This window comes from Salvelinus alpinus, chromosome 12 (assembly GCF_045679555.1).
Source record: "Salvelinus alpinus chromosome 12, SLU_Salpinus.1, whole genome shotgun sequence".
In the NCBI taxonomy this organism is placed as follows: domain Eukaryota; kingdom Metazoa; phylum Chordata; class Actinopteri; order Salmoniformes; family Salmonidae; genus Salvelinus; species Salvelinus alpinus.
In genome coordinates, this window is record NC_092097.1 from 29,769,978 (window position 1) to 29,796,284 (window position 26,307).

The 26,307-nt window shown below is 40.6% G+C and overlaps 1 protein-coding gene across 1 annotated transcript in view; it reads left to right on the forward strand.

Moving 5' to 3' along the window:
- LOC139535848 (testis-expressed protein 264-like) overlaps nucleotides 1–26,307 on the forward strand; it is a 147,763-nt gene that overhangs the window by 4,008 nt on the left and 117,448 nt on the right. The window lies entirely within an intron of this gene.

The following is a 26,307-nucleotide window of genomic DNA, read 5'->3' on the forward strand; positions in this document are numbered from 1 at the left end:
AGGAAGGTGTTCTTAATGTTTTGTACACTTGGTGTATATTCCAAGAACTGTAGGCTATTACACTATTTATCATTACCGCATGTCAGTCGGATGAAAAATGAGCGAATAGACTTAAACTTGTGGAATATGTTCCAAAAATGCGTTCAATGATGACACTGAAATTTTGTCAAGGCAAAGATGAGTGGCCGAGACAGTTGCCCGCGGACAGAAGTGTACGCATCATTTCAGGTTACAAGACTTGTGTAGTAGGCCTAATGAATAACAATCAACAAATTTCATTCAAAACACTTTTTGGTGTTTTGAAAGGGATGTCTCTTTGGCAGAATTATTTGAGTGTAGTAGCCTAGTAGTTGGAGTAGTAGACTAACTGAAGTCTGGACACTGACTGTAGGCCTCACATTAGGGCTGGGCGGTATACTGTATTTTATGATATTCCGGTATTGATGCAGGGACCGGTTTGGGTTTTTACTCTACCTTCTATACCGGTATTTGAATATTTAGTTTGTTAAATGTGATATGCCATGTGTAATGTCAATTTTTGTAGTGTACTTCGCTACTTGAGTCATCTCTCTCCGCTCTTTCTCGCGTGCTACTTTCCACACAGAACTAGCCACGCCCCCTGTCACTCAAGGAGCGCATTTGATGTTCCTCAACCATGACACTTGCTTTCAGTCTGCATGGTCAATGCAGCACATGCAACAATGTTGATGACAATAATGCTGTTTTCACTTTGCTTCATAATATAAATCCACTAGCGTTATATAATGACACTATTAGTTTGTGTTTCTTACATCAGCAAACAGCTAGTTTGTCTTTTGTTAGCAAGTTACACTAAATCTTGTGAGATGCTAATTGCTAGCTTGTAAATATACTGAGTAAGAGCAAACATAGCTAGCTAATACAGCCTGATAATATCAGTGATGGTATAGACCTAAATCAGCATGTTGTTTGTGCCACCGTATCTTCTAAATCAAAGGGGAATATGCAAAGCAAGAATATGTTAGTTACATGAAGTAGCTATGAGAAAACATGCAACGTAGCCAAAGCTTATAGGGTCCCCTAGGAAACACTTATCAACACTTTAGTTCCTACCCTGTCACAATAACTCCTCCCTGGAATTTTAATTCGTTGTCATCGGAAACAACACTGTTTTCAAAGTGCCCACTATTATATTCTAACTATAGAATTAGAATAGTCATTCTATTTCCATGATTCCAACAGTTTTGCTGTAATTCGCAAGTCAAATCGTAATTGCAACATATGGTTAAAAATAAGTTCTGGATTATTTGCCCATATCGTGCAGCCCTACGTGACAGTGTGGAAATTCTCAATTGAGCAGTGGTGTAAAGTACTTAAGTAAAAATACTTTCAAGTATTACTTATTTTTTTAGCATCTACTTTACTTTACTATTTTTATTTTTGACAACTACACTACATTCCTAAAGAAAATACTGTACTTTTTACTCCATTTTCCCTGACACCCAAAAGTACTCGTTACATTTTGAATGCTTAGCAGGACAGGAAAATGGTCAAATTCAAGCATTTGTCAAGAGAACATCCCTGGTCATCTACTGCCTCTGATCTGGAGGACTCACGAAACACAAATGCTTTGTCTGTAAATTATGTCTGAGTGTTGGAGTGTGCCCCTGGCTATCCGTAAATACAAAACAAAAAAAAGAAAATGGTGCCATCTGGTTTGCTTAATATTAGGAATTTGAAATTGTTTGATACTTACGTACATTTTATCAATTACATTTACTTTTGATACTTTAGTATATTTTTAACCAAATACTTTTAGACTTTTACTCAAGTAGTATTTTACTGTGTGACTTTCACTTTTAATTTAGTAATTTTCTATTAACTTATCTTTACTTTTACTCAAGTATGACAATTGGGTACTTTTTCCACCACTGCAATTGAGTGCAGGAAATGCAGAAATAATAAAAGTGCTGAAATTTGTTTTAGTTGAATTGAACAGTATTCAAAAATCAGAATGGCGGAAGACTCATTGAAATCACTTAGAATGTACAGTTGAAGTCGGAGGTTTACCTTAGCCACTCAGTTTTTCGCAATTCCTGACATTTAATCCTATCACATTCCCAGTGGGTCAGAAGTTTACATACACTCAATTAGTATTTGGTAGCATTGCCTTTAAATTGTTTAACTTGGGTCAAATGTTTCTGGTAGCCTTCCACAAGCTTCCCACAATAAGTTGGGTGAATTTTGGCCCATTCCTCCTGATAGACCTGGTGTAACTGAGTCAGGTTTGTAGGCCTCCTTGCTCGCACACACTTTTTCAGTTCTGCCCACCAATTTTATATGGGATTGAGGTCAGGGCTTTGTGATGGCCACTCCAATACCTTGACTTTTTTGTCCTTAAGCTATTTTGCCATAACTTTGGAAGTATGCTAGGGGTCATTGTCCATTTGGAATACCCATTTGCGACAAAGCTTTAACTTCCTGGCTGATGTCTTGAGATGTTGCTTCAATATATCCACCAAATTTTCCGTCCTCATGATGCCATCTATTTTGTGAAGTGCCCCAGTCCCTCCTGCAGCAAAGCACCCCCACAACATGATGCTGCCACCCCCGTGCTTCATGGTTGGGATGTTGTTCTTCGGCTTGCAAGCGTCCCCCTTTTTCCTCCAAACATAACAATGGTCATTATGGCCAAACAGTTCTATTTTTGTTTCATCAGACCAGAGGACATTTCTCAAATAAGTACGATCTTTGTCCCCATGTGCAGTTGCAAACCGTAGTCTGGCTTTTTTATGGCGGTTTTGGAGCAGTGGCTTCTTCCTTGCTGAGTGGCCTTTCAGGTTATGTCTAAATAGGACTCGTTTTTACTGTGGATATAGATACTTTTGCACCTGTTTCCTCCAGCTTCTTCACAAGGTCCTTTGCTGTTGTTCTGGGATTGATTTGCACTTTTCGTACCAAATTACGTTAATCTCTAGGAGACAGAACGCGTCTCCTTCCTGAGCAGTATGACAGCTGCGTGGTCCCATGGTGTTTATTCTTGCGTACTATTGTTTGTACAGATGAATGTGGTAACACCAGGTGTTAGGAAATTGCTCCCAAGGATGAACCAGACTTGTGGAGGTCTACAATCTTTTTTTCTGAGGTCTTTTTCTGAGATTTATTTTGATTTCCCCATGCAAAGAGGCACTGAGTTTGAAGTGAAATTATCTGTCTGTAAACAATTGTTGGGAAAATGTGTCATGCACAAGGTAGATGTCCTAACCGACTTGCCAAAACTATAGTTTAACAAGAAATTTGTGGAGTGGTTGAAAAACAAGTTTTAATGACTCCAACCTAAGTCTATGTAAACTTCCGACTTCAACTGTATGTGTTGCCACCCTAGGATTACTCAGTACTCATAAAACAAATGTAGAACCTTAATTATTCAAAAACTAAAAATATCGTCATACCGTCCAATTTTTAAAAAAAAATACCGTGATATAATATTTTTGCAATATCGCCCAGCCCTACCTCACATTTTTATTTGATTTATTATGATCCCTATTAGCGGATGCCAATAGCGATAGCTAGTCTTACTGGTATCTGAAACAGTGAAAAATATATTAAAGACAAAATAATTTCCAATTTAAAAACGTAGTGTGTGTGCATCTATCAGTTAAACATCCGTGTCAGTACATACACACAACAAGTAGGTCACATTGGGGAGAGGGCTTGTGCCGTCAGGTGTTGCTTTATTCGTTTTTTTAAAACAAGGTTTGCTGTTCACTTGCGCTATATAAGATGGAAGGGAGTTCCATGCACTCATGGCTCTGAATAATATTGTGCGTTTCGTTGGATTTGTTCTTGGGAACTGTGAAAAAATCCCATGGCGGCATGTCTGGTGGGGTAAGTGTGTGTGTGTCCGTGCTGTTTGTAAGTTGACTATGCAAACATTTTGGAATTTCCAACACATTCATGTTTCTTATAAAAACAAGAAGTGACGCTGTCAGTCTTTCCTCAACTCTCAGCCAAGAGAGACTGGCATGCGCAGTATTAATATTAGCCCGCTCTGTTCTGGGCCAGCTGCAGCTTAACTAGGTCTTTCTTTGCAGCACCTGACCATATGACTAGACAATAATCAAAATTAGATAAAACTTGGTCTTGCTTTGTGGAGTGTGTTGTCAAAAAAACAGAGCATCTCTTTATTATGGACAGGCCTCTCCCCATCTTTACAACCATTGAATCTTTATGTTTTGACCACGACAGTTTAACACCAAGTATTTTAGTCTCCTCAACTTGTTCAACAGCCACAATATTATTTTTGGATGCAATGTTCAGACATTCACAGAAGTAGCTACAGCATAACACAATCTTACAAACCGGAAAATGTAGGCTACATTTGTCATAGCGATAACTGAGGAAAGATTGACGTAAAAACAAACATGGCAGCGCGCACAAACTACTCATTGTCGAAGGACTTTAGATTTCTAGAAAGCGTTTTTTTCTATCAATTATTTCTATCAATGGTGAGCTCACCTGTTATGTGATTAATTATAAATAGTAATTGCTATTTACTAATTCAAATTGTAGTTTCTGTCAGCCGAGAGTTATAAAATTATGGTCATAACAGACAGAAACTACAATTTGAATTAGTTAATAGCAATTACTATTTATAATTAATCACATAACAGGTGAGCTCACCATTGATCGAAATAATTGATAGAAAAAAACGCTTTCAAGAAATCTAAAGTCCTTCGACAATGGATAGTTTGTGCGCGCTGCCATGTTTGTTTTTTCGCATCACCCAAAGATGATAATAAGAGGAGACGATGAGTTTGGACTGTTTATAGTATGCATGTTGAAGGGGGTGTGTCGTCTACGATCATTCACTTCCCTTTATTCACTTCCGGAAGTTTACCCGAAAGATGAGTGAACCATTCCTTCACCTCCTTTTGTTATAACATCTTTGGTCTGAGAGACGTTTATGTGACACCCAGAATGCATTGTATAATGTCAACAAACATGGCGCCACACATAGCTGGCAAATAGCTTATCATTAGCTCATTATAATCAGTACAACCTTCAAAAAAGTATTAGGTGTCCATTACAATCTATGCAATATTCAGAATGCATTATTTGTCAACAGTACTTGAAAATGTGATTTAAACTGTAAATACATTATGCTCCATACTTACTGTATGTGCCTACAGTAGAAACGACAACACGTTTTACAGAAAATAAGGAACTTACTTTTATAGGAACGTACACATGTCCAAAGTTATTATTTGTAAGGAAAACAACAGGGACGGCAATGCGAGCACCAGACAGAAAATGTATGTGAATTAATGAGGAGGCAGGAACTCACCTCAATTCAAACTTTTGATCGAAAATACAACTTGGTCAATAATATCAAAGGCTGCAATGAAATCTGAAAGTACAGCTCCCACAATCTTCATATTATCAATTTCTTTTAACCAATCATAGAATGGACCTATCCCAAAATAAATGCATGTTCATTCTGAACAGAACCATCATCCCCCCCCCCCCCCGTTCCGTTACACAGGTCCGACCTGAAGTTTTGTTCTGAACCGGTTCGAACCCACAAAAAGTTACGTTTTATATCGTTCCATTTTAAACCTAAGATTTGTATTTACATTTAGCTCAACATTAAATTACTTCACCAATCAGTGCGGCTAGAGTATCTTGCTATGGAGCAGGCAAGCTATTGGACAGATGAGTGTAGGGCACAAGATGCAACATACATTTTCTGGAGAGGGCGAGAGACGATGGAGGAGGCTTTGCTTGAAGCACTGGTAATCTTGTTGTTATGACATGCATTATCTGAATTAGGCCCACAGAATTATACCAACTGAGGAGCGACTTCTATGAAGGAATTTATAATGTCTGAACTTCAAAAAGTTGGTTAGCTAGCTAACAAGCTTCTGTGTGCAAAGTGGCACCAGAATTAAAATAAAAACAATTTACCTTTTTGTACTTTATAAATCCAATTTGAAACGTGAACTATAGTACCTTTTTAAGTAGCATTGAAAAGGTTACTCCAGTCTTCTCTAATATAGAAAATCTCTAATTTCTGAATCACGCTTGTAACTTCAGTAGGCTACAGTAGCCTGTGTTTCGGAGGGAGGGAGGGGGAGGGGCAGGTAGCCTACACACAGAAGCACTGGCAAATATTTTCAGCAGGCAGGCAGACACTGGAATAAGTTTCTGAGTGACAGAGTGAGGGCTCTTGTGGGACTAGAAAAAAATGTCCTGAACATTATTAACCGGTTCACATGCTTTTAAAATAACGGTTCTGTTCCGAAACGGTATAGGTTACTTTCATTCTGATTCTGTTCCTCAACATTTTTTGTTAATTTCTGGTATTCGGTTCTGTTCCCTGAACCGGTTTCAACCACTGCAATTTAGCTGGTACACATTTACATTTTTATTGGATTGAAATTTTAACTTCTAATTACTACCACAAAGATGGCCTCCGGTTCCCCTACCATCGAATATCAACTTAAATGATCATGTCTATTCTATGATCTATATTTCAATAGGTTTCCTATGGAGGATTAAAACAGCAGATATTCCCATTCAAGTCAACCTTCTCTGATGTGTGACATCAAACTGTCTTTGTGGTAAAGAATGTAAGAGGGGCGCTGCACCATCTTGTGGACTGGCTGCGCCACTATGTAATCATTGTCCAGGCACCACACCATAATAGAGTATTTTTGCTCTAGATTGCAGGAAATGGCAGTTTCAACAACAGGAGTCCAAAGGGGGGCACTTGGTCACGTCCCTGACCAAGGCCCTTCTTCCCTGATTTCTCAGTTTGGCCGGGCGTCCAGCTCTATGAAGAGACTTGGTACTTCCAAACTTCTTCCATTTAAGAATGATGGAGGCCAATGTGTTCTTGGGGACCTTCAATGCTGCAGAATTTTGTTGGTACCCTTCCCCAGATCTGTGCCTCGACACAATTCCTTCGACCTCATGGCTTGGTTTTTTGCTCTGACATGCACTGTCAACTGTGGGACCTTATATAGACAGGTGTGTGCCTTTCCAAATCATGTCCAATCATTTGAATTTATCACAGGTGGACTCCAATCAAGTTGTAGAAACATCTCAAGGATTATCAATGGAAATGCACCTGGGCTCAACTTTGAGTCTCATAGCAAAGGGTATGAATACTTATGTAAATAAGAAAAAATAAATAAATGATCAAACATTTCTAAAAACCTGTTTTTGCTTTGTCATTATGGTAGATTGTGTGTAGATTGATGAGGGAGAAATGTAATTTAATACATTTTAGAATAAGGCTGTAACGTAACAAAACGTGGAAAAAGTGAAGGGGTCTGAATTAGGGATGCACGATATTTCGGTGAACATATCGGAATCGGCCGATATTAGTTAAAAATGCTAACATCCGTTATGGACTGATGTCTAGTTTAATGCCGATGTGCAAATCCGATGTCAAAGCTGACGTGCATACCAATATAACGTAGGTACATGCTGTAATGACCCCACGTAAAATGTTGCACTACACGTGCAACAAAATAAAAGTATGTCATTGACCGTGATGCAAATGAATACAAGTAGAATTATGCCATATGTTTATTTTGAACGCTAACCTCAATGTCCTCTATTGTGGCTAATCCTTATTGTGGCTAGCTTCACATAGATAAAAACGGTCTCATAAATTAGGGTTATTTTAGATGATGACACCATCTATATTGTTAGCTAGCTAAAACAGTTAGCTAGCTGAAACAATGTCCTTTTGCTATGTCTTTAGGGAAGAACATTGTTTGCATCCATGAGCTAGCTTTTTTTATGACCAGCACTGTAGGTGCGCGAGACAACTTTACCAGCATCATAGCATACGTATCGATGAATCATTGTAACATGAAATACAAGTGATAGTGTAATCAATGTGTAATAACTACGTAAAATATGTATGAATGTCTTCAATTATTATGTGACGTGCAGTCATTCAGGTCCTGATTGGTCAACAAGCTTATTTGAGACATCAAATAAGGTTATCTACTGGTCATTGTTTTCTTTTTTGACACGCAAAGACTTAAACGGCGTTCCATAGAAATCCTGATTGAGAATGAAACGACTGAACAAATGAACAACGAAATAGCACAGCAAGTAAGTGAAAGAATTATGCAAGTAAGTGAAAGGTTTTGATTATGTTTTCCTGGTAATGGGGACATGCATAAATGCCAACAAAATAACTTTTGCGTGTGTGTCTGTAACCTTTATTTAACTAGGCATTTCAGTTAAGAACAAATTCTTATTTACAATGACGGCCTTCCCCGGACGACGCTGGGCCAATTATGCACCGCCCTATGGGACTCCCAATAATGGCTGGATGTGATACAGCCTGGATTCGAACCAGGGACTGTAGCGCCGCCTCTTGCACAGAGATGCAGTGCCTTAGACTGATGTGTGTGTGTTAACTATTTAACTGTACTAGAATGCTTAAAAGGCCATTAAAATTTTAAATATCGGTATCGTTTTTTTTGGGCAACGAAAATATATAATATCGGTATCGGCCAAAAATGTCATATTACTAGTCTGAATTCTGTTGCCTGTTTGAGTGTTTGTTTAATAGCCAACTCATTCTATGAGCAACAGTCCTCTGTGAGCACCAACCACAAATTGTTTGTCGGATAAACAATTTCGAAAATTTGGCTGTTTTTAATCTTTGCTATGCTGTAATAAGGGCTTTACACTTTTTTAAATTAGAACAGCCTCTCTTCTATTATTTATAATTAATTTAGTGTTCCAAATTGTCCAAAATATAATAATAACCCCCCCTTTTTCTTGATCTCCTTATTGTTATTTTTACTATTATTGTTATGATCATCATTATTAGAATAAGTAATGTCATTATCATTAGTAGGCTTACAATAGTAGCCTTGTATAACCACAATCGAGCTGTAGGCCTAAGAGCGTTTAGTCTTAATACCGTAATTTACTTAGGCCTTTATTTAAATACTTATAAGCTGCTGTACTGTATCAATCAATCATTAATTTGTTCATGTCATCACACAGCATACGAGTCATTCATGATTTGCAATGCAATCAAGCATTTTAGTTTTAAAATAACATAACAAAGCGACCCTTGAATAATTAGCGTAAATCATAAATAAACCGTTCCATTTTGGAAATTGCATTCACGAATGAATGCGACTGGTTTTAGTCTTTGCAGCAATAAATGCTTTAAAAAGAATAAGTACAATAAAAAGCACGTTACAACAGACTCTCTTGTACGTTTATCATTTATTTAGTGTTTACATTGTTCCAAATGGTCAGAGAAATGATATTGTAATCTACCAGCACCTGTTTGGCACACATAATATTCACACAGCGCTTGCTCCGTACCTTATTTTTCTTGATCTCCAGCATTTTCCGCAACTAGTCAAATTTATTTCATACATCTGACTTCCCCTTTACCTATTGAGCAGCAAATAAACATTCCCCCATTTCAAGTTTATTTGTCACGTCCTCTGCATCCATTTCGCTGTCACATGTGTTTTGAGTTTGTTATAACCAATTTATTGATGTGATTATGATATTCTATAGGTCAGGCCCAATTGGTCACATGCATGCGATGCATACATGTGTCACTTAAAGAGAGCAAGGGTTGCGGGAATAGGGAATGTTTTTCCTAAATAAATGAGGGATCTTCAGTCAAACTTTTCAGTCAGTAATGGCTGTAACCTAATTATGTTGCCGCTTCACCAACACGGGCAGCGTGATAAACACTATTAATGTTCTGTGGTGGTCGCTGCAGCAGGGAGGAGAGCGAGCCAATAGTTGCTAGTCAGACAGTCATTCGTTGTCATAGCATAGCAAGTCTGGGCCCGGTTGGCACAATCAAATCAATTAAGGTCGGACTCCCTCTAGTCATTTGTGTGTGTTAATTATTTCATCAAACAGTGCGCTTAGAACATCAGACAAGCTCACTGCATATAGTTGATAGGATGTATCTATGTATGGAAAAATATAAGTTTGACAATGTCGACCTACCGATTGGTCGAAAGAACAGGCGACTCGGTTGACAGAGATGTATTTTTGTCGGGGACGGGCCTAGTGCCCTGACAAGCTACTACAGTGCCTTCAGAAAGTATTCACACCCCTTGACCTTTTCCACATTTTGTTGTGTTAGTCTGAATTTTAAAATTGATTACATTTAGATGTTGTCACTAGCCTGCACACAATACCCCATCATGCTAAAGTGGAATTATTTTTGGGGGACAGTTTTACAAATTAATTAAAAAATGAAAAGCTAAAATGTATTCAGTCAAAAAGTATTCAACCCCTTCTGTTATGGCAAGCCTAAATAAGTTCAGGAGTAAAAATGTACTTAAGTCACATAATAAGCTACATGGACTCTGGTGCCATAATGGTGTTTAGCATTATTTTGGAATGACTACCTCATCTCTGTACCCCACACATAGAATTATCTGTAAGGTTCCTCAGTTGAGCAGTGAATTTCAAACACAGATTCAACCACGAAGACCAGGGAGGTTTTCCAATGCCTCGACAAAGAAGGTCACCTATTGGTAGATGGGTAAAAATAAAAAGCAGACATTGAATATCCCTTTGAGCATGGTGAAGTTATTAATTACACTCTGGATGGTGTATCAATACACTAAAAGATACAGGCGTCCTTCCTAACTCAGTTGCCAGAGAGAAAGGAAACCGCTCAGGGATTTCACCATGAGGCCAATGGTGACTTTAAAACAGTTACTGAGTTTAATGGCTGTGATGGAAGAAAAGTGAGGCTGGATCAACAACATTGTAGTTACTCCATAATACTAACCTAAATGACAGAGTGGAAAGAAGGAAGCCTGTACAGAATAACACATATTCCAAAACATGCATCCTGTTTGGAATAAGGCACTAAAGTAAAACTACTAAAAATGTGTCGAAGAATATGTTTATTTCCTGAATACAAACATTATGTTTGGGGCAAAACGAACACAACACATCACTGAGTACCACTTCATATTTTCAAGCGTGGTGGTGGCTGCATCATGTTATATGTATGCTTGTCATCGGCAAGGACTAGGGAGTTTTCTTTTAGGATAAAATTGAATAGAGCTAAGCACATGCAAAATCCTAGAGGAAAACCTGGTTCAGGCTGCTTTCCCACAGACACTGGGTGACATTCACCTTTCAGCAGGACAATAGCCTGAAACATAAGGCCAAATATACACTGGAGGTGCTTTCCAAGACAACATGGAATGTTCCTGAGTGTTCTAGTTACAGTTTTGACTTTAATCGGCCTGAAAATCTATGGCAAGACTTGAAAATGACTGTCTAGGAATGATCAACAACCTGTTAACTCGAAATGACACAACGACAAAGTTCCAGTTTAACAAAGTTTACTATACTATATGAACACACTACAAGGTAGCCATTACACTCAAGGCTAGGTTCATCAACGACTCCCTCCCTGCGCAGGCACACTCTTGACTGAGTGATAGCCCCGTAATAACAGAAGTATAGGGATACTTAAAACATGAACTTAACAAAACCAACTTGATAGAGCTTGAAGAATAAAAAAAATAATAATGTGCAAATATTGTAGTTGTGGCCAAACGTTTTGAGAATGACACAAATATTAATTTTCGCAAAGTCTGCTGCCTCAGTTTGTATGACGGCAATTTGCATATACTCCAGAATGTTATGAAGCGTGATCAGATGATTGCAATGAATTGCAAAGTCCCTCTTTGCCATGCAAATGAACTGAATCCCCCAAAAACATTTCCACTGCATTTCAGCCCTGCCACAAAAGGACCAGCTGACATCATGTCAGTGATTCTCTCGTTAACACAGGTGTGAGTGTTGAAGAGGACAAGGCTGGAGATCACTCTGTCATGCTGATTGAGTTCGAATAACATACTGGAAGCTTCAAAAGGAGGGTGGTGCTTGGAATCATTGTTCTTCCTCTGTCAATCATGGTTACCTGCAAGGAAACAGGTGCCGTCATCATTGCTTTGCACAAAAAGGGCTTCACAGGCAAGGATATTGCTGCCAGTAAGATTGCACCTAAAGCAATCATTTATCGGATCATCAAGAACTTCAAGGAGAGCGGTTCAATTGTTGTGAAGAAGGCTTCAGGGCGCCCAAGAAAGTCCAGCAAGCGCCAGGACCGTCTCCTAAAATACATTCAGCTGTGGGATCGGGGCACAACCAGTACAGAGCTTGCTCAGGAATGGCAGCAGGCAGGTGTGAGTGCATCTGCACGCACAGTGAGGCGAAGACTTTGAGGATGGCCTGGTGTCAAGAAGGGCAGCAAAGAAGCCACTTCTCTCCAGGAAAAACATCAGGGACAGACTGATATTCTGCAAAAGGTATAGGGATTGGACAGCTGAGGACTGGGGTAAAGTCATTTTCTCTGATGAATCGCCTTTCCGCATCCGGAAAAAAGGTGAGCGCTACCATCAGTCCTGTGTCATGCCAACAGTAAAGCATCCTGAGACCATTCATGTGTGGGGTTGCTTCTCAGCCAAAGGGGTGGGTTCACTCACAATTTTGCCTAAGAACACAGCCATGAATAAAGAACGGTACCAACACGTCCTCCGAGAGCAACTTCTCCCAACCATCCAGGAACAATTTGCACCTTGCCGTAAGGCAAAACTAAGTGGCTCGGAACAAAACATCGATATTTTGGGTCCATGGCCAGGAAACTCCCCAGACCTTAATCCCATTGAGAACTTGTGGTCAATCCTCAAGAGGCAGGTGGACAAACAAAACCCCACAAATTCTGACAAACTCCAAACATTGATTATGCAAGAATGGGCTGCTATCAGTCAGGATGTGGCCCAGAAGTTAATTGACAGCATGCCAGGGCGGATTGCAGAGTTCTTGAAAAAGAAGTGTCAACACTGCAAATATTGATTATTTGCATCAATTTCATGTAATTGTCAATAAAAGCCTTTGACACTTATGAAATGCTTGTAATTATACTTCAGTATTCCATAGTAACATCTGACAAAAATATCTAAAGACACTGAAGCAGCAAACTTTGTGGAAATTAATATTTGTGTCATTCTCAAAACGTTTGGCCACGACTGTACAATACAGGTGTGCAAATCTCTTTGAGACTTACCCAGAAAGACTCATCGCTGTAATCGCTTCCAAAGGTGACTCTGACATGTATTGACTCAGGGGTGTAAATACTTATGTCAGTTAGATATTTCTGTATTTCATTTTCAATAAATGTGTAACATTTTCTACAAACATGTTTTCACTTTGTCATTACGGGGTATTGTGTGTAGATTGGTGAGGGAAAAAAAAAATATTTAATCCATGTTGAATTCAGGCTGTTACACAACAAAATGTGGAATAAGTCAAGGGGTAAGGAATACTTTCTGAAGAAATTCTGTCAAAGTTATTCATTTAGGCAACTGGTGTGTAACACATTAACCTGCCGGTCTATTTCCTTGTCATTCTGTCGCTCTCGCTCTCGCTCTCGCTCTCGCTCTCTCGCTTGCTCTCTCTCTCTCTCTCTCTCGCTTGCTCTCTCTCTCGCTCTCTCTCTCTCTCTCTCTCTCTCGCTCTCTCTCTCTCTCTCTCTCTCTCTCTCTTGCTCTCTCTCGCTCTCTCTCTCTCTCTCTCTCTCGCTTTCTCTCTCTCTCTCTCTCTCTCTCTCGCTCTCTCTCTCTCTCGCTTGCTCTCTCTCTCTCTCTCGCTTGCTCTCTCTCTCTCTCTCGCTTGCTCTCTCTCTCTCTCTCGCTTGCTCTCTCTCTCTCTCTCTCTCTCCTGTTGTCTCTGTCTGTGAATATGAAAGTGCAGGTTGTGTAAACTCTGACAGTGAGTCATTGTAGAGGAACTTTGTGGTGAGGGCCTCTATGGAGAAATGGAAAAGCCTCAGTCCTGGTTGATACCGACTGGTGTATCTGCATCTGCAGGGCAGAGGGAGGGAGAGATGCCAGTACCAGATCTAAAGCACAGCATAGCTATCATTACTACTGAACACAAGGCATTATGCAGCAGCAGCACACTAGCCTAGAGTCACCTTCCCATGAGTTGATATTTGGTAGCTGACTTGATGAATGTGATTATAGCTGTTCTTTACATTTATTTCCATGTAATGACTGTAGGCTAATTCAAACACTGATGTAATGGTGGCCTTTTGTCACGATAAATCGTCTGCTCCTATGAACGTCACATGTTGGTGCTCATGGGTCCTTTTCCATGGAAATGCCCAGTACTACTTCTGAGTTATACTGTTATACTGTTATACTGTTTACTGTTTGCTTTCTATCCTTGGGCTGCCAATGCCACTTCACCATATTCCTTCATCCAAATAAGGAACAATTCAAATTGTGCGTGAGGAGTTCCAGAAGGGGAAAAGCAATATTTGAAAAGGGGGGAAGAGTGACATGCTGCTCGCTGTCTGTTTCCCTTGTGCATTAATATTTTAGTGAGTGTGTTTTGACAGGCTTTCCAACAGAGCTGTTTTAGTATGCATGTGGGCTGTGCAATTAATGTCTCCTCACAAGCAGAACGGATGAGAAGAGCGAGAGAAAAAAGTATGTTTCAACCCCACCAGCAGGGGAATGGAGTCTCAGTCCTCTCTGCCTTCCCTTGGGGAAAAGATGCCTGATGGATGCAGACAGAGCTGGAATTATCTTCTAACGCCTCAAACTCTCTCTTTTGCTTATGTTACAGTTTCAACACCATGTCTTACAGGTCTGCCAACGAACTGCCACTTAACTGAGGATGTTTGTCAATGGCTCTTTTGGTTAGAGACATTCCTTAACTGCTCCAATGTAATGCAGCAGCTGAAGAGAGGTTATCATACACTCATATGCTGTCAGTCATAATATAGGCTATCTTAAACTCTTAGTTGACCCCTCGTCAACCAGTGCATAGGCCTACTGTTTAGAAGTATTTCAGTCCTTATGTATTGGAAGATTTTAAGAGCAATGTTTGAAAGGTTAAAGATGTGTTTATTATGGCTGTTCATGTAATGGCCTATCGTTTACCACTAGATGGCAGTGATGGCATGCCTGTAGCAGAGGGATCTTTTCTGGAGGACACAAACACACACACACACACACACACACTATTAGCATAACTAACAGGATTCCGGTTGCATATATGCATTGCATGTCATTTTGATATTAGGTTAAGCATCTTAATTTGACCTAGGTCTATAGCCAGTGTGTCCAATATTAATCTGCTGTGGTCACTCTGCGGTGACTGGCATCCACACCTCTCTAGGTTGGGGCGTCACAGACAGCACCCAGACAGCCAATTATCTTTAGGCCTGGCTGGCTCTTTGTCCTGGCTGCCCAGTGTTGGGCGGACGGACAGGCGGCTGGTCTGTGTGTGTGTGTGTGTGTGTGTTTGCTTTAATTGGCTTAATGCTCTGATCTCATTACCACAAAGGCATGGGTGTCCTAACAGGGTTGCTGACAGTCACGGGTCAGGTCTCAGGTCAGTCTACCTCATAGCAGAGTGGACAGGTAGATATGTAGACCACAGTGACGTCATCGTTTCCTCCGCTTATTAGACTGCTTGAGTGGAGACACAGCACGTCAATGGTGCTCTTTAGTGTGGTAATAGGGAGAGGGCCAGCGGAAAGCAGCCAGAGTCTACCTGTCTGATTCGATTGGCCAGAAGCATTAAGCCTACATGGGAAATGGCCTGGAATTAAAAGCTTGTTTTAAAGTTTATTCGCTACGTGCACAGGATACAACCGGTGTAAAACTGTACAGTGAAATTCTTACCTTGAGAGCCTTTTCCAAACAATGCATTGATAGTAGTAGTAGTAGTAATAATAATATACACTGAACAAAAATATAAACACAACATGGAAAGTGTTGGTCCCATGTTTCATGAGTTTAAATAAAAGATTCCAGAAATGTTCCATATTCACAAAAACCTTCTCTCAAATTTTGTGCACAAATTTGTTAACATCCCTGTTAGTGAGCATTTCTCCTTTACCAAGATAAATCCACCTGTCAAACAACACAATGCCACAGATGTCTCAAGTTTTGAGGTAGCATGAAATTGGCATGCTGACTGCCGGAAATCCACCAGAGCTGTTGCCAGAGAATTTAATGTTAATTTCTCTACCATAAGCCAATGTCGTTTTTGAGAATTTGACAGTATGTCCAACCGGCCTCACAACCGCAGACCACATGTAAACCAGGGCCTCCACCAGCGGGATTGTCTGAGACCAGCCACCAGGACAGCTGATGAAACTGGGTTTGCACAAATTAAGAATTTCTACACAAACTGTCTCAGGGAAACTCATCTGCGTGCTCGTCGTCATCACCAAGGTCTTGACCTGACTGCAGTTTGATGTTGTAACCAACTTCAGTGGGATAAGGCTTACCTTCGATGTCACTGGGATGGTGGAGAAATGTGCTCTTCATGGATGAATCCCGGTTTCAACTGTACCGGGCAGATAGCAGAAAACGTGTATGGCGTTGTGTGGGTGAGCAGTTTGCTGATGTCAACGTTGTGAACAGAGTGCCCCATGGTGGCGGTGTGGTTATGGTATGGGCAGGCATAAGCTATTGACAACGAACACAATTGTATTTTATCGATGTGCATTCAAATTGACAGAGATACCGTGACCCATTGACAGAGATCCTGAGGCCCATTGTCGTGCCATTCATCCGCCGCCATCACCTCATGTTTCAGCATGATAATGCACAACCCCATGTCTCAAGGATCTGTACTCAATTCCTGGAAGCTGAAAATGTCTTCGTTCTTCCATGGCCTGCATACTCACCAGACATGTCACCCATTGAGCACGTTTTGGGATGCTCTGGATCAACGTGTACGACAGTGTGTTCCAGTTCCGCCAATATCCAGCAGCTTCACACAGCCATTGAAGAGTAGTGGGACAACATTCCACAGGCCAAAATTACCAGCCTGATCAACTCTATGTGAAGGAGATGTGTCATGCTGCATGAGGCAAATGGTGGTCACACTAGATACTGACTGGTTTTCTGATCCACTCCACTACTTAAATTGTTTTTTTTTAAAGGAATTTGAGACCAACAGATGCATATCTGTATTCCCAGTCATGTGAAGTCCATAGATTAGGGCCTAATGAATTTATTTAAATTGACTGATTTCCTTATGAGCAGTAACTGAGTAAAATCTTTTAAAATTGTTGCGTATATTTTTTGTTCAGTGTAGGTAATATATAAACTCAGCAAAAAAATAAACGTCCCTTTTTCAGGACCCTGTCTTTCAAAGATAATTCGAAAAATCCAAATAACTTCACAGATCTTCATTGTAAGTGAATGCTTGTTCAATGAACCATAAACAATTAATGAACATGCATCTGTTGAATGGTCGTTAAGACACTTACAGACGGTAGGCAATTAAGTTCACAGTTATAAAAACTTAGGACACTAAAGAGGCCTTTCTACTGACTCTGAAAAACACCAAAAGAAAGATGCCCAGGGTCCTTGTACAGGATGGCAACAACAACTGTCCGAGTTACACCAGGAACGCACAATCCCTCCATCAGTAAATAGGGCTGAAAAGTGTCTGGTAGCAAGAATATACAGTGCATTCAGAAAGTATTCAGACCCCTTACTTTTTCCACATTTTGTTACGTTACAGCCTTATTCTAAATTGATTAAGTTGTTTTTTTGTACTTTTTGCAACAACAAAAAAATGTATTCAAATAAAAATCGAATCAAATTGTATTTGTCACATGCGCTAAATACAACATTACTTACAAGCCAACAATACACCTGTTGTATTTAGCGCATTTGACAAATACAATTTGATTAGATATTTATTTGAGTACATTTTTGTTGCAAAAAGTACAAAAAAACAACTTAATCAATTCAGAAAAAAGACTAACGTAACAAAATGTGGAAAAAGTTAAGGGGTCTGCACATTAGTGAAATTACTTACAAGCCAACAATGCAGAAGTAAGTGTTAAACTTCAGTTTATTTTAGTAAATATTTTATCAGAAAAATAACTCATAGTTAAAGAGCAACAATAAAATAACAGTAATTTAACTAGGCAAGTCAGTTAAGAACAAATTCTTATTTTCAATGACAGCCTAGGAACAGTGGGTTAACTGCCTTTTTCAGACATTTCAAGTTTGGGGTCACTTAGAAATGTCCTTGTTTTTGAAAGAAAAGCACGTTTTTTTTGTTGGTTTATTTTAAGTAACATCAAATTGATCAGAAATACAATGAAGACATTGTTGATGCTGTAAATGACTTGTAGCTGGAAACGGCTGATTTTTAATGGAATATCTACAGAGGCCCATTGTCAGCAACCATCACTCCTGTGTTCCAATGGCACGTTGTTAGCTAATCCAAGTTTATCATTTTAAAAGGCTAATTGATCATTAGAAAACCCTTTTGCAATTATGTTAGCACAGCTGAAAACTGTTGTCCTGATTTAAAGAAGCAATAAAACTGGCCTTTAGACTAGATGAGTATCTGGAGCATCATCCGTTTCCAGCTACAATAGTCATTTACAACATTAACAATGTCTATACACTGTATTTCTGATCAATCTGATGTTATTTTAATGGACAGAAAATGAAATGTGCTTTTCTTTCAAAAACAAAGACTAAGTGACCCCAAACTTTTGAACGGTAGTGTACGTTTCTAATTTTGTCAGCCGTTTTCATTGCAAGTTAAAGCGTACTGTTAGCTAGCTAAAGTTAGCTGGCTGGCTCACTAGGTAACGTTACATGTATGATCTGTTTAGTAATATTATTTGTATCTCAGAAATCCATTTGCATTGCTAGTTAGAGCCAATGTTCCTTCAAATGTTTTCTGGCACTGAGCAAGTTTTAGATCTGCTGAATGGATTCTTGAAAGTTGTGAAAATTCTGCCACTGTGGCTTGCCATCAAAAACAACAGAGAAAAATGTATCCCATAACATTTTAACATGGAAATAACTGTTCTATCATTAAGCCTACAGTAGCAGCAAATGGGTGGTGTTCAATGTAGGCCTACATTCCATGAGACTTTTGAAAAAAAAAACATGCAGGGCTTGACATGAACCTGTTTATAAACTTGTCCTTCAGACAAGGAGGTGACTCAATGTTTTTGGTTTGTTTGATACAAGAAACCACTTTAAAAATGAAAATTCATTATTATTGCAAAACCATTATTACAGAGAATCAGACAAATTATGCTACGCTCTGCCTATTGGCTACTTAGCTTAATCAAGACCATCTCAAAATACAACACTGCCCCTTTAAGACATAAACAAAGCTCTTTACCTGACATGCTTTTCAAAGATGGCTAGAAATGCAAACATTTTGTGCTCTTGTAGGAAGCAACCACTCCCCCATTGTTGACTAGAAATTGCCTATAACTGGGAAAATAACTAACTATCGAGCAAATAATATGAAAACATGTGCAAAGATGGCTACATGCAGCTTTCGCTTTGATCTCAAAACAAGTGCATCTACTCGCAACCCCTCATGCTGTAAACACAGTCCAGTTCAAAGTGAATGGCACAGATCCATACAGTGCCTTGGGAAAGTGTTAAGACCCCTTGACTTTTTCCACATTTTGTAACATTACAGCCTTATTTTAAAATGGATTTAAAAAAAATCCTTAGCAATCTACACACAATACCCCCATAATGACAAAGAAAAAATCTAAAATACCTTATTTACATAATTATTGAGACCCTTTTCTATGAGACTTGAAATTGAGCTCTGGTGCATCCTGTTTCCATTGATCATCCTTGAGATGTTTTTACAACTTGATTGGAGTCCACCTGTGGTAAATTTAAATTGATTAGATATGATTCGGAAAGGCACACCTGTCTGTATAAGGTCCCACAGTTGACAGTGCATGTCAGAGCAAAAACCAAGCCATGAGGTCGAAGGAATTGTCCGTATAGCACCGATACAAGATTGTGTCAAGGTACAGATCTGGGGAAGGGTACCAAAACATTTCTGCAGCATTGAAGGTCCCCAAGAACACAGTGGCCTCCATCATTCTTACATGGAAGAAGTTCGGAACCACCAAGACTCTTCCTAGAGCTGGCCACCCGGGCCAAACTGAGCAATCTGAGGGGGGAAGGGCCTTGGTCAGGGAGGTGACCAAGAACCCGAGTTCCTCTGTGGAGATGGCAGAACCTTCCAGAAGGACAACCATCTCTGCAGCACTCCACCAATCAGGCCTTTATGGTAGAGTGGCCAGACAGAAGCCACTCCTCAGTGAAAGGCACATGACAGCCCGAGTTTGCCAAAAGGCACCTAAAGGACTCTCAGACCATGAGAAACAAGATTCTCTGGTCTGATGAAACCAAGATTGAGCTCTTTGGCCTGAAAGCCAAGCGTCACGTCTGGAGGAAACCTGGCACCATCCCTACGGTGAAGCATGGTGGTGGCTGCAGCATCATGCTGTGGGGATGTTTTTCAGCAGTAGGGACTGGAAGACTAGTCAGGATTGAGCGAAAGATGAACGGAGGAAAGTACAGAGATCCTTGATGAAAACATGCTCCAGAGCGCTCAGGACCTCAGACTGGGGGCGAAGGTTCACCTTACAACAGGACAACAACCCTAAGCACACAGCCAAGACAACGCAGGAGTTACTTTGGGACATTACTCTGAATGTCCTTGAGTGGCGCAGCCAGAGCCGGACTTGAACCCGATCGAACATCTCTGGAGAGACCTGAAAATAGCTGTGCAGCGACACTCCCCATCCAGCATGGGAGAAACTCCCCAAATACAAGTGTGCCACGCTTGTAGCGTCATATCAATAAGACTCGAGGCTGTTATCGCTGCCAAAGGTGCTTCAACAAAGTACTGAGTAAAGGGTCTGAATACTTATGTAGATGTAATATTTCTGTTTTAAATTGTTATACATTTGCAAAATTTCTAAAAACCTGTTTTTGCTTTGTCATTATGGGGTATTGTGTGTAGATTGATGAGAACCCCCAGATTTAATACATTTTAGAATAAGGCTGTAACATAACAAAATGTGGAAAAAGTCAAGGGGTCTGAATACTTTCTGAATGCACTTTAATAAATTGACCATCTCGGCCTCAATTTTTAGCCAGTTGTTTTCCGAACTACTTTTTGCTGCCCCTTTTAATTCGGCCTGAAACAGCCCAACGTCATAAGATATCTGCAGTCTTTCCACTGTGAACTCCTTTTAGTTTCAATTTCAGTCAGCCTGGGAATCTCTTGTCTTTGTCGTGGGCCTATTGGGGCGGGGAGTTGGATTAATTGCTTCCAATCAGCTACCTTAACAACAATTGCAACCGACAGGCCGTCTCTCATCTCACACAAAATGGTGGGGAGAAAGACTTGATGTCTGGGTCTCTTTGACTGACTTTGTCCTTCCTATTCTCTCAATCTCCTCTCCTCACTGTCAGTGTCATTTGACTTTGATTTGCTCTATGTGGATGGATATCTAGTCTACTCCATAGCCCAATTCTTATTAGGCTAACACATGGAGAGAGTCGGACTTCACATAGGCTATACTACATGCCATGATTGTAAGGGTCTATCAACTGTAGTGCAGTGCAGCTTTGGTTCACAATCACACAGCCTCTAAGCTCCATCCATCCCATCACAACAGTCAGTCAACACAAATACTGCACTGTACTGGAGCCTGATCACACGAGATTTAAGGGGGCAGCAACTTTCAAAATATGAGCGAACAAGCAATGTTTTATACTCTACTCCCTAGATGATGTCCCACGTCATCCTGTTTCTGTGGAACTTTTACATGTGTTGGACTACACAAACTAACCAAGAAAGATGAAATTGAGAGGGCATTGCTGTAGTTTGAAACCAGCAGTGCTAAATCAACCTAGAATGAGGACACTAACCGTGTCCCCACTACTGTGACAGGATGGGTGGTGAATCCTGCCACCAGAACCCGTAGAGGAGAGAAACCCACCCTACTGTGTGGTAGGCTGAGAGAAACCCAACTGTGTATACCTACCCTGTGTGCTACTTCAGCATCAGTCAAGAGGTGCCGGTTTCCCATAGCCAGATTATGCCTAGTCCTGGATTATCAATATTTCTAAATGAAGAATCTTCAATGTGATTTTTTGTTGTTGTCCGGGACTAGGCTTAATCTGGGTCTGGGAAACTGGCCCAAACTGTGGTGTTGAGTGGACATCATGTAGGCTACCCATAGACAGTGAGCTGATGATCCGTTCTTTAACCGGCCTGTAAACCAAGGATTCATCAGGAGACTAAATGACCCCACGCCACATTGCCAATCCAGACTAATATTTAGATTTGTAGTCCTGCCTGGCTGTTAAATTGTCATGTGTGATACTTGGCTAAGCAGAGGTTATGGGGCTCCATCATTATGTACATCTCTTCTATTCTTGGACTGTAATACAAAGGTTAGGCTTCTCTCCTCCTAGCTGAAAAACAAGTATGTGTCTGTACCTCACACTGTCCTCCCTAAAGCGCTAATGCTTTAGCGATGAGCCATTGGAAAATAAGCTGATTTTGAGAATAATTAATTCCTAGAAGTGATACCCGGGAGGGAAGAGCAGCAGAGAGACTGGGAGCGGGGAAGATGAGTGTAAATCCTCATTACATGTCTGCTAATAATGAATTACCTCTGCCAGCCATACCTTTTTATTGTTGGAGAGTCCTCATCTGTCAGAAAAGGCCCTCGCACCTCCAAGCTAAGAATTGCTTTTGAAATTACTTTTCTTACCAACAGCTCTCAGGAGACCTGGTTTAGAGAGGAACTGGGGTGGAAAGAGAAGGAGAATCGCACCATTTGTGAGAGGATGCGTCTGCATTAGGAAATAATGAGCATTCTAAAGCATGGGCAGGAACATAAACAACGATTGTTAAAGTTGACTGGAGGGAAAATTGAGGGACCTCTGGCAGTTTGTGTAAACTCTAGCTATGTTTTTGGTGGTGTTGATGTGATGGAGCTTACACGTGGTGATGTGCTGAATTAGTTTTCTGAGGCTTGGCGATGCAGCTTGACAACTACACCGTCCAATTACGGCGCGGATAGCTCCACTGTCTTCCCATTAACCAACGAGCCAGTTGTTCGCCTGGGCCAATATAAGGGCATTGTCAACTCTCCTCAGCCTCTTCTTTGGATTGACGCCTAGCTCAAGAGCCCAGTGAAGCCAGCTCTGTGTTTCAGAGCAACTTTTTTTAAGGAGCTGTGGTTGGCTTTGAGAATACAGCTCTCTGCATCGGACAAACTGACTGGCATAATTCTCCTAGTGCGTTACATTTCTCAGACATAAACCTAACTTTTATATATACAGCTAGAAGAAGAGGAGAGAGCAAGAAGGATACTACAAAATCTCCTAATTGCCTGTAGTCTCTCTGGGGTGTGTTATCTGTAGTGGAGGAGAGATGAAATCAAGTGTTGCTGATTGTGTTTGTGTCTGCCACTGTGTGTCTGCGTGTGTGTTGTCTGTGCATGCGTGCACAAGTGTGTTTGTATGTGTGTGTCAGTTGCGGTCTGTGCCGTTTTAAGATGAGGGAAGACGTTGTTTTTTTTTAATAAGCATGGCCTTATTTCTATTACAGCATATTGGATGACTGTCGTTCATACTCCATTCACCCAGCTCAATGTAACATGGATAGGTTTAGGATACTACATGATACTAGAATTGTCCCTATACCCATCATGCGGTTGCAACGACCTAGCCTACGAATGAAGGTTTTCAACGTAGGTGCAAAATTAGAATAATCAAGGTGACAGTGATACATTCTATACCGCCTTGCACACTTTTGCCTGCATCTAGCTGATATAGGATGTAATCATTACTCCAACAGTTGCAAATGAACTAATTTCTATTGGACAAATGCAGGTATGTTTTTCCTTATTTCGTTCCGTTTGCTTCCATTTTAAGAAACGTTTTTCAATTGAATCGCTGTAATGAATACACCCCTTATCACCCGCAAACACAGTTAATTTTCATAGCAGCCACATACAAACAGTATGATCACTTTGCTCGTTGTATAATTCCTTCTCGCATCTACGTGCTCTCCTCCTCTCACCTTATCCCTTCACCTGTGGACTTCATTGCACAACAAAACAGCTGTCTTTGACCAGGCGAAAAAACCTTTCCAAGCCAAACCTTCGTACCATAACTGCTACACTCAGCCTACATCATTGTCACTGTGAAAGTAAAGAAAATTAAAAAAATCTCTCTTGCTTTTTTGTTTGTAGAAATGTATTTGTTCAAAACTGTTCAACTATTGTCTTTCTCTCTTTGAGTCAACTACTCACCACATTGTCTTCACTGCAGTGCTAGCTAGCTGTAGCTTATGCTTTCAGTACTAGATTAATTCTCTCTTCCTTTGATTTGGTAGACATGTGAATTTATGCTGCAAGAGCTCTGATAGGTTGGAGGATGTCCTCTAGAAGTTGTCATAATTACTCTGTCTATGGAAGGGGGTGAGAACCATGAGACTCCTAGGTTTTGTATAAGTCAATGTACCCAGAGGAGGACGGAAACTGTCTTCTGGCTAAACAATGGTGCTATCCTGGAGAGTGCTGTTGAGGCTACTGTAGACCTTCATTGCCACTGCAACTGTAGACCTTCGTCAAAACAGTGTGTTTTAATTATTTGGTGACGTGAATATATTTAGTATAGTTTTATCTAAAAAGGATAACTTAAAAAAAATGTTTCACTATTTAAAATAAAAATTCACTGAGGATGCTCCTCCTCTGAGGAGCCTCCACTGGTGGGTGTGTGGGCTGCGAGTGATAGCAGGAGCTCTAAATGATATAATTAGCAAGCGAGCGCTACATTTTGGTAACAAGCCTCTCGTCTATGAGCCTAGGGAAAGTAGGTAGGTAGTATCAAAAACCTAGGCAACAGTGACTAGGGTCTGGTTTCAGTGGCAAACTATTTTGGTATACAAGAACTACGTCACTGCCATTACCTTATCCGCTTAAATAAAGCAGTAGCTAGCAAGATGGAGAACACAGAGGTTATTCTTAATGACTGCAAACTTTTTGCCTGGTTGGTTGGTTTCCAATCGCGATGTTCTGCCTTGTGATTTGTTTGGAGAGTTGTCTGTCTGAAGAGGGCCCCTTATCGAAGTTGCCAAAAGAGACCGTCATTGAAACCAGACCCTAGTCACTGTTGCCCAGGGTCGGGTTTTCGAGACTAAGCGAAAAAGGGAGAGATGGTTAGATAGTGGGACGAAGCCGTGGGAGGGCAGCGGCCATCTCTCCTTTTATTTAAATGGATGTAGCTGTTTCTTATCATAGCCTGGCAGTATTGACAGGATCCAGTCATTATACACAAGCCCTGTTGACAACCAACACCTTTTATCATGCTCATGTAGGAAGGTGGGCGATACACGCAGCCAAGACAATATAACTTGTACATCGACAGCCTGGACAAAAGCAGCATCCACATGGGCCGTTTTTAGTGTTGATTGTGTACTAAGCCGCTAGGAACACAGCCATTGTGATTAATTCTAATACTTGCATGGCCCAGCCACTGGTCAGGAAGGCAATTAAAGGGATGTGTTGTTGGTTGGGGAGTAGACTATAGCCCATACCTAGAGACACTTGTGAATTTCTTCACCATTTTTTGATATTGTATTCCCCTGTACCAAGGCCTGGCTACTTAATGGTATCAAAATGTTTATTCCAAAAACTGTAGTGGGGAGAAAGAAAGGAGCAAGAGAAAGGAATTGTGGATGGTTAAATTATAAGATGTGTGTGTGGGGCTGTCAGGGATGTTGATGAAGAGCGCTAGATACCATCTGTGCCCCCGCGCCATGCCAGCATCCACAGGCGGGACCAGTCACACCAAGGAAGACTGTCACAGGCCTACAGGAACAGCGCCCAGCCCAGAAGCCATGTCTCTGAGATCTGACCTCGTGCCATTCTTATGTCACTATCACCAGCTACCAGACAGACTGCAGCAAGACTGGAGCCCAGTGTGATTGACAGCTCGCTGTCTGATGTCCACACGTACTGATGTTGAAAGATTCTACCATTCCTTCTGCCTTCTGTTGTTCTCTTGTACTAGCTGGTCTGATTGGAGGACTGGGAGGATGGATAGGGATTTCCACTGTGTACAAAACATTAGGAACAGGTGCTCTTTCCATAACATAGACTGGCCAGGTGAATCCAGGTGAAAGCTATGATCCCTTATTGATGTCACTTGTTAAATCCACTTCAATCATTGTAGATAAAGGGGAGAAGACAGGTTAACGAAGGATTTTTAAGCCTTGAGAAAATTAAGACATGTATTGTGTTTGTGTACCATTAGGGTGAATGGGCAAGACAAAATATTTACTTTTAAGTGCCTTTTGAACCAGGTATGGTACAGATGTAGGATCTTAATTTGAGCCAGTTTGCTTCAGCAGGAAAATAATCCTGCAGCAACA